At 43.6% G+C, this 7412-nt stretch overlaps 1 pseudogene; it reads right to left on the bottom strand.

Moving 5' to 3' along the window:
* Window positions 1–498, bottom strand: LOC140642235 (small ribosomal subunit protein eS10-like; annotated as a pseudogene).
* Window positions 499–7412: the final 6914 nt, after the last annotated feature.

The raw sequence follows: 7412 nt of genomic DNA, 5'->3' as shown, positions 1-7412 counted from the left end.
TTACTGAGGTGGCTGACCACGTCCACCACCAAATCCACCTCCAAGCTGGAACTCGGTTGCTGACCCTGTCCTGGCCTCGGCTTTCTTGTCGGCCCCAGGGGGCACAGCGCTTCATCTGTAGGTGTCTCTGTCAGCTTCCCCTCCTGTGAGTCTTGCAGGTCGCTCTCTCTCCAGACCTTTGGGCAGTGGCCTGCCAGTCCCAGGTCTGCTGCGGTGCAGAGTGGCAGGCACAGTCTCGGGGGGTAGGTGGAGGTAATCACGGAGATACTGGACACTCTCGTTGGTAAGGTACCAGAAGAAATGTCTCCAGGTGAACTGTTCCTTTATGTAGCGTCGGAATTTGAGAAACTGCATGGTCTACATGATGTGAAGGTTGGGCACATTCTTGTCGGCCAATTCAGGGTGTTTGGGCATGTGGATGTCCTTCTTGGCCACTATCACCCCCTCCTTGAAAAGGAGTTCATAAATGGCGATTTGGTTCTTCTTGAGCATCAACATCTCGGTGACTCCAGAGCCATTTGCATCAAAATCACATCTAAGTTTTGGGGAATTTGGCTGGCTCAGTTGGTGGAGTATGTGACTCTTTTTTTTTTTTTTTCCATTTTTCTCAATTTAAAATCAATTAACATGTAGTGTATTATTCGTTTCAGAGGTAGTTTAGCAATTCATCAGTTGCATAGAACACCCAGTGCTCATCCCATCATGTGCCCTCTTTAATGCCCATCACCCCATGACCCCATCCCCCCACTTCCAATGACCGTCAGTTGGTTCCCTATAGTTAAGAGTCCTTTATGGTTTGTCTCCTTCTCTGATTTCACCTTATTGCATTTGTCCTTCCTTTCCCCCATGTTCATCTGATTTGTTTCTTAAATTCCACATATGAGTGAACTTCTATGGTATTTATCTTTCTCTGACTGACTTATTTTGTTTAGCATAACTACCCTCAACTTCCATCCACGTCTTTGCAAATGGTAAGATTTCATTTTTATGATGGCTGAGTAATATTCCATTTATGTATATATATATATTATATATATATATATAATATATATATATACCACATCTTCTTTAACCACTCATCTGTCGATGGACATCTGGGCTCTTTCCATAGTTTGGCTATTGTGGGCACTGCTGCTGTAAACATTGTATGCGACTCTTGACCTTGGGGTTGTAAGTTTGAGCCCATATTGGGTGTAGAGATTGCTTAAAAGTAAAATATTAAAAAAAAAAATCACACCTAAGGCTTGTGAAATTCAAGTCAAGGGTCCCTCCCTATTGAATCCGACTTTCCCGGAGTGGTGGCTAGGAATCTACAGTGTCCAAAAAACAAGCTGTCTTTTGTATCAAAAATTAAACAGACGTTAGTATGAGAAATCAAGTTCAACTTTTATACAAAACAAAACAAAAACCCCCAAGCAGGTAAATCACTTGTACACTAAAGTTCAAGTCACATAGCAAGTCCGCGCCTTCTATATAACTGAGGAGATCCCTAAATTCATCTCACAAAGGGTCAGATTCCAAACCCTACCCAATCGTTTTTTGTTTTTTTTTTAATTGTTTTTTAAAGCTGGTACAGCAGATGACCCCTTGAAACCCACCATGAGGTACTGGTAGCACCAAGGGAATGGTGGACTCTGGTTCAAAACCTCCCCTTGGTCCTAATGTCACCACCTGAATGGCAGTGGCCGTCACTGCCCCCCTCACCAAAGAGCAAGGGGGAGCTGCCAGAAACAATAGGAACAGACTTTTGCAAGGGTCCAGACAGCTCTGCCAGATTTCTTAAATTCAGATCCTGGAGTGTTGCCTATCAGGATGGGTTCTGCAAGGGAGCCAGGGGCATGGATTAAAATACGCATTTGTAAGAAGTGAAACTGGAAGCTTGAGTCCCTGGTGGGTTAACCTTGGAGAAAGACTACCCCAGAGACACTGTAGACAAGTGTGCTCAGGATAACAAAGGCAAGGACAGGGCACTCCCCGAGTTTCTCAGCAATATGCCTTCACCTGCAGTTTAGCTAACAGCATGTCTCTGGGGTTTCTGTTGCTATTAAATTTATGCCTTATGAAATGTCAAAAGGGGAGCACTGCTTCTCCAATACAGTAAGAAATTTCTTTCTTTCTTTTTTTTTTCCTCTTCTCTCTCTCTCTCTTTTTGAATGTAATGCCCTCCTGGAGGATTTTTGCAACCCTGGATAAATATTTCTCTGTCAATTCAAATGGAAAAGAGCTTATGGCTTCTCAAGATGGGCCCTGTTGCCTCCTAACGCAGCGGTTTGTGTAGACAGGGAAACATTTCCCTTCTGCCCTTCCGGTTCTCCGGTTGCTCTAATAATTAAATTGACATAAGACAGTTTAAGAGGAGAGAAACAAATTTAATTACGTACGTACTGGAGCCCTGTAAAAAATATGACACCCAAGGACAAGTCTGACAATTGTGGCCAATATGCCATTCTGAGCTAAGGAATGGGATAGGGGCCTGGGGCTTCCAAGTGGGGGCGGGTGATTCATAGAACAATAAGAAGAGCAGATGTTTGGTAATTAGATGTTTGCCCTGCCATTCAGATAGGTCATTTCAGATAAAAAGTTATGCCTGGTAATAGCTCTCTCTCTCTCTCTGTGCTAGGCTCCCTATGTAAATTCTTTTAGAGAAAAGTTGTTCTTGGATCTGCTGGGTCTTGATGGCCCTTCAGCTCAAAAGAATCCACATGCCAAAGTGGCATATTATGAGGTCACATTTGTGCTCCTGCTCCTCTGCAAAGCAGAGGGACTGAGCATGCTGGTGTGTGCCCAGCACCGAGCCGTGTGCACCAAGAGACTGGAATCCCAGGTTCACCAGGCATATTTACCTGGAGGAGAAAGAGAATGAATCACTGTTCACTAAATCAGGCGAGCTCTCTCATTTCTGCGTGGAGCCCACAGCCTGCCTACAGAGCAAACTGGAGGTAGCGCGCTGATGACGTTGAACTCAAAACAGTCTCTGAGCATAATCTACCCTTCCCAGGCCACACCTCCTCCAGGAAGCCTGCTGGCACGCCTCTAGCCTAGGAGTTGCTTCCACAGGCAAGCTAATGTGTCCCAAGTGACTGCCTTTAAGCAAGTGTAGTAAGGGCATTATCTCACGCATTCCTCCATACGACCTTGTGAAGTGGATATGATTAAACTCATTTTGTAAATGAGGAAATGGAAGCCCAGAGTTTAGGTTAGAGGGTTCAGCAGAAATCTTACCCCCTCCACGATTTAGCTGGCTAATGGGGGGCATGTTGCTTAACTTGTCCGTGCTTTATGGCCTCATCTCTAAAATGAAGAACATACTGTAGGTTTCAGATTCATGCAGCTACATGCATACAGGGCTCAGCATTGTGCCTGGTATATAGCAGACATTTAATAAAATTGTTGCTGTAGCTATCATTATGATTACATCTACAGAGGTAGAGAGAGGTGCAGAGCAGGGATTCAAACCCAGGTCTGGGTGGCTCCAAAGTCCATGGGCTTTGTTGGGTGTGCCTTGATGGCTGCATCTGTGGAGGTTTCTACTGTTAGGTTTTCATACTTCTGTGTTTTTCTGTCCAGTCTCCAAGGACACAGGCAGGCAACAGACTTTCTTCTCATTTGCTGCATTGCCGGCCTCTGGTGTGCGGGAGACACGCACTAAACACCTAGACATGATTTGACGAAAGCCCTCCCAGACGAATGGCAACCTTCCAGTCCTTTCTCTCCAGGCATTGACCATCAAAATAGTGAATCTACTAAAAAAAGTAAATAAAACCATATTGGAAGATTTATTAGTTATCTTGAATATCTTTAAAAGAATAGCAAACTGATTAGGAAAACAAAAAGCCACAGAAACAAATCAGATTAGAGAAGATTAAATATATAAGTAAACATATTTTGACAGAAGGCCCCTGCACGGACTTTCTTTGGTCTATAAGGGAAAGACTCCCTGAGTCCCAGAAAAAAGTTAAAGCAAAGTGGGCTATGTGGCCATTGCTATGGGTGTCATGACCTCATCTTGGCTTGCAGTCCCATTCCTTTATTTGGAAAAAACCACCCTCTCCTGAGAAGTTGCAGACAAGGACCTGAAATCCCTCTCCTCCTTGGCGAGACTAACCTGTGTCTCTTACCCCTTTGACTTATAAGGAGGCAGTATGGCACAGCACTGAAAGCTAGGGTTCTGGAGACACTAGACTGGCATCTTTTTTTTTAATTCTTTTTTTTTTTTTAAGATTTTATTTATTTACTCATGAAGGAGAGAGAGAGAGAGAGAGAGAGAGAGAGAGAGAGAGATAGGCAGAGACACAGGCAGAGGGAGAAGCAGGCTCCATGCAAGGAGCCTGATGTGGGACTCGATCCCTGGTCTCCAGGATCAGGCCCTGAGCTGAAGGCGGCGCTAAACCGCTGAGCCACCGGGGCTGCCCTAGACTGGCATCTTTATGACAGCAGGAACACCTATGATTCACCACTGTTACTTCCAGAACCAGGAGCAGAGTTGAATGAGTGAATGAATGAATGAATGAATGCACCAAGACTGCCTGGGATTGCATTTCTGGTACCACCTCTGGTTAGCCATATTAGTTTTCCTGTATTCGTTTTCCATGATGTGTAACAAATTGCTACAAACTTAGTGGCTTAAAATAATACATTTTCTTAAAATGGTACAGTTTCCGTGATGTAAGAATCCACTTAGTGTCCCACTGGGGTGAAATCAGGGCACTGGCTGGGGCTGCTATTCTCACCTGAGATTTGAGCTCCTTTTCCAAGCTAATGGATCATTGGCATAATTTGTTTCCCTGTGGTAGTAGGACTGATGTCCCTGTTTTGCTCCTGGCTGTGGCCATGGAACATACTCAGAACCTTAATGCCACCTGCAGTTTCTTAACATGTAACCGCCATAGGCAGCTCATGGCAGAATACATTGTTTTCTTCTGGGACCAGCAGAAGCACATCTCTCTCATCTCTTTAGTTTGTGACTGCTGGACCCCCTAAGAGCACACCTGATAAGGCCAGGCCCACCCAGGGTGATCTCCCTTTTGAGGAGCTCAACTGATTAAGAATCTTAATCACATCTACAAAAATCTACTTTGCCATATAATATAACACAACCACAGGACTGACATCCCATAATAACTATTGGTCTTGTTCACACTCCAGGACACGAGGTTATACAAAAGTAGGGGTCATGAAGGGTCATTTCAGAATTCTACCCACTGCAGCTCTTTAGCTGTAGAAAAAGAGTTTCATTTTGTATGCCTTTTCTATATGAAAAACATCGACATGATGTTGTATACAAACATCTACTTTGTAATGTTGTTATGAGGATTATGTGACATGATATAGATTAAATGCCTGTCATGGAATAAGTAATAAATGTAAAACAAATGATTATTTATATTATTGTAAGAGCCACATGTGAGTCTCCAGGGCATGCCTCCAGAATATTCCCCACACTGTACTTTGGGATGAGTTGGATTCAGACAACCAAGAGGAACTTCATTCAAGTAGGTCCTTTGCCAATAGCATTGTCTCTCTGGCTCTCACTTTCCAGATGGAATAGTGTAAACACATATTCTTGAGTGGTCTGGGGTGTACCTGAAGGAAGGAACAATCACTCTTTTACAGTTTCTTAGAAGTCTTATGTTGAACTTTAAACTTAAAAAAAAAATCAAGTGGATTTGGCATTCAACTTCAAAATGTGTTTGCATTAATGATACTGGAAAAATCTTTGTACAACATGGATACTCCCAGAAGACACAGAAAATTTACCTGCATCCTCTGACATATAGGATGTCTAAATATCCCCGTCAAGCCCTAAAGCAGAGATATCCCCAGTTTTTTTTTTCATTTTTAAAGATTTTATTTATTCATTCATGAGAGACACACAGAGAGAGAGGCAGAGACATAGGCAGAGGGAGAAGCAGGCTCCACGCAGGGAGCCCAATGCGGGACTTGATCCCAGGATCAGGCCCTGGGCTGAAGGTGGCACTAAACTGCTGAGCCATCTGGGCTGCCCTCTCCCCAGTTTTTTATCTCCTTGATCATGTACCACAATCAGGACATTTGTTTGAGCCTATTCTTTACTTTATGTGTAACTATTGATAGACTACAAGCATGTATTATAGTGTAATATATTAAATCCATAAGATGCATATCAAAAGTAGAAATTTAGAAAAGACTAGATGAAAAATAAATATGAAATGAAGTTCTAACACTTCCTCCCTCTGCCCAAATGGATCACATAAAACCCCTGGTGGAGACACCTCCTTTTGGGGACCACTAACAAAGGATGCATGACAAACTGTGCAGCCACCACCCATCTTCCTACCCCTGCCCCATGTCCTTGAGGGAGGAGCCTTGGTTTGCGACAAAAGTAGGAGTTACAGCTTTCCCAGCAGAAGAAGCGAAACCTGTGGGAGAAGGAGCAAAGGAATAACCAAACCTTCTTTCTTTTCTCTTGTTCTCTCTTTCTTTTTCCTTTTGCTCTTACTCTGATTTTTCCTTCCATTTTTTGGTTTGGAGGGCAAAAACGGCCCAGAGCAAAGACAGGCTTGGAATTCAGCATTTACCGAGTACCTGCTATGTCTCGGATCCATGCCAGGCACTTTCTGATCCTCTTATCCCTTTCAATCAGTGTGGCACACTCATTGGGTAGCTAGTAGAGTCTGGGTTTTGCATGTGATGGGGATGGAGGCCCCAGAAGTAATTAAACTGAGCCCAGCTCTATATAGTGGACTTTGGATTTTAGCTTCTGTTTAATTCCAATGCCTGAGTTTTAATCACCTTGTAACTGCTGGAGAGATTTTGTTTTATATTTCAGTGCTGTTAAAGAAGGGGTTGCGTATTCAGGTGGAGGGTTAGGATTGAGCAGTATGAGTGATAGTTACCCTTTTAAGAACATACAGGAGCTCGTGATGCCAGAGACACTTCATTTTGGCCCACTACAGTTTGTAGATTGAAATTGAGCCTAAAGACTCTCCTGCTGAAAGCATCTTCAGAAATCACCAAGGTGGGGGCACTTGGGTGGCTCAGTTGGTTAAGTGTCTGCCTTTGACTCAGATCATGATCCCAGGGTGCTGGAATGGAGCCCCACATCAGGCTTCCTGCTTAGTGGGGAGTCTGCTTCTTCCTCTCCCTCTGCCGTTCCTCCTCTGCTCATGCTCTGTCTCTGGCTTTCTCTCAAATACATAAATAAAATCTTAAAAAAAAAACAAAAAAAGATCACCAAAGCCATGGGTCAGCAAACTACAGCTTGGAGGCCAAATCCAGCCACCACCTGTCTTTGCAAATAGAATTTTGTTGGGACACATTCTTGCTCATTTATTTACATATAGTCTATGACTGCTTCCATGCTACAAAAGCTGACTTTAGTAGTTTTGACAGAGACCATATGGCCTCCAAAGCCGAAATATTTTACTGTTTGG

The sequence above is a fragment of the Canis lupus genome, chromosome 11, assembly GCF_048164855.1.
Source record: "Canis lupus baileyi chromosome 11, mCanLup2.hap1, whole genome shotgun sequence".
NCBI classification, from domain to species: domain Eukaryota; kingdom Metazoa; phylum Chordata; class Mammalia; order Carnivora; family Canidae; genus Canis; species Canis lupus.
Note: the sequence above shows the minus strand (reverse complement) of the source record. Positions and strands in the feature narration are given on the sequence as shown.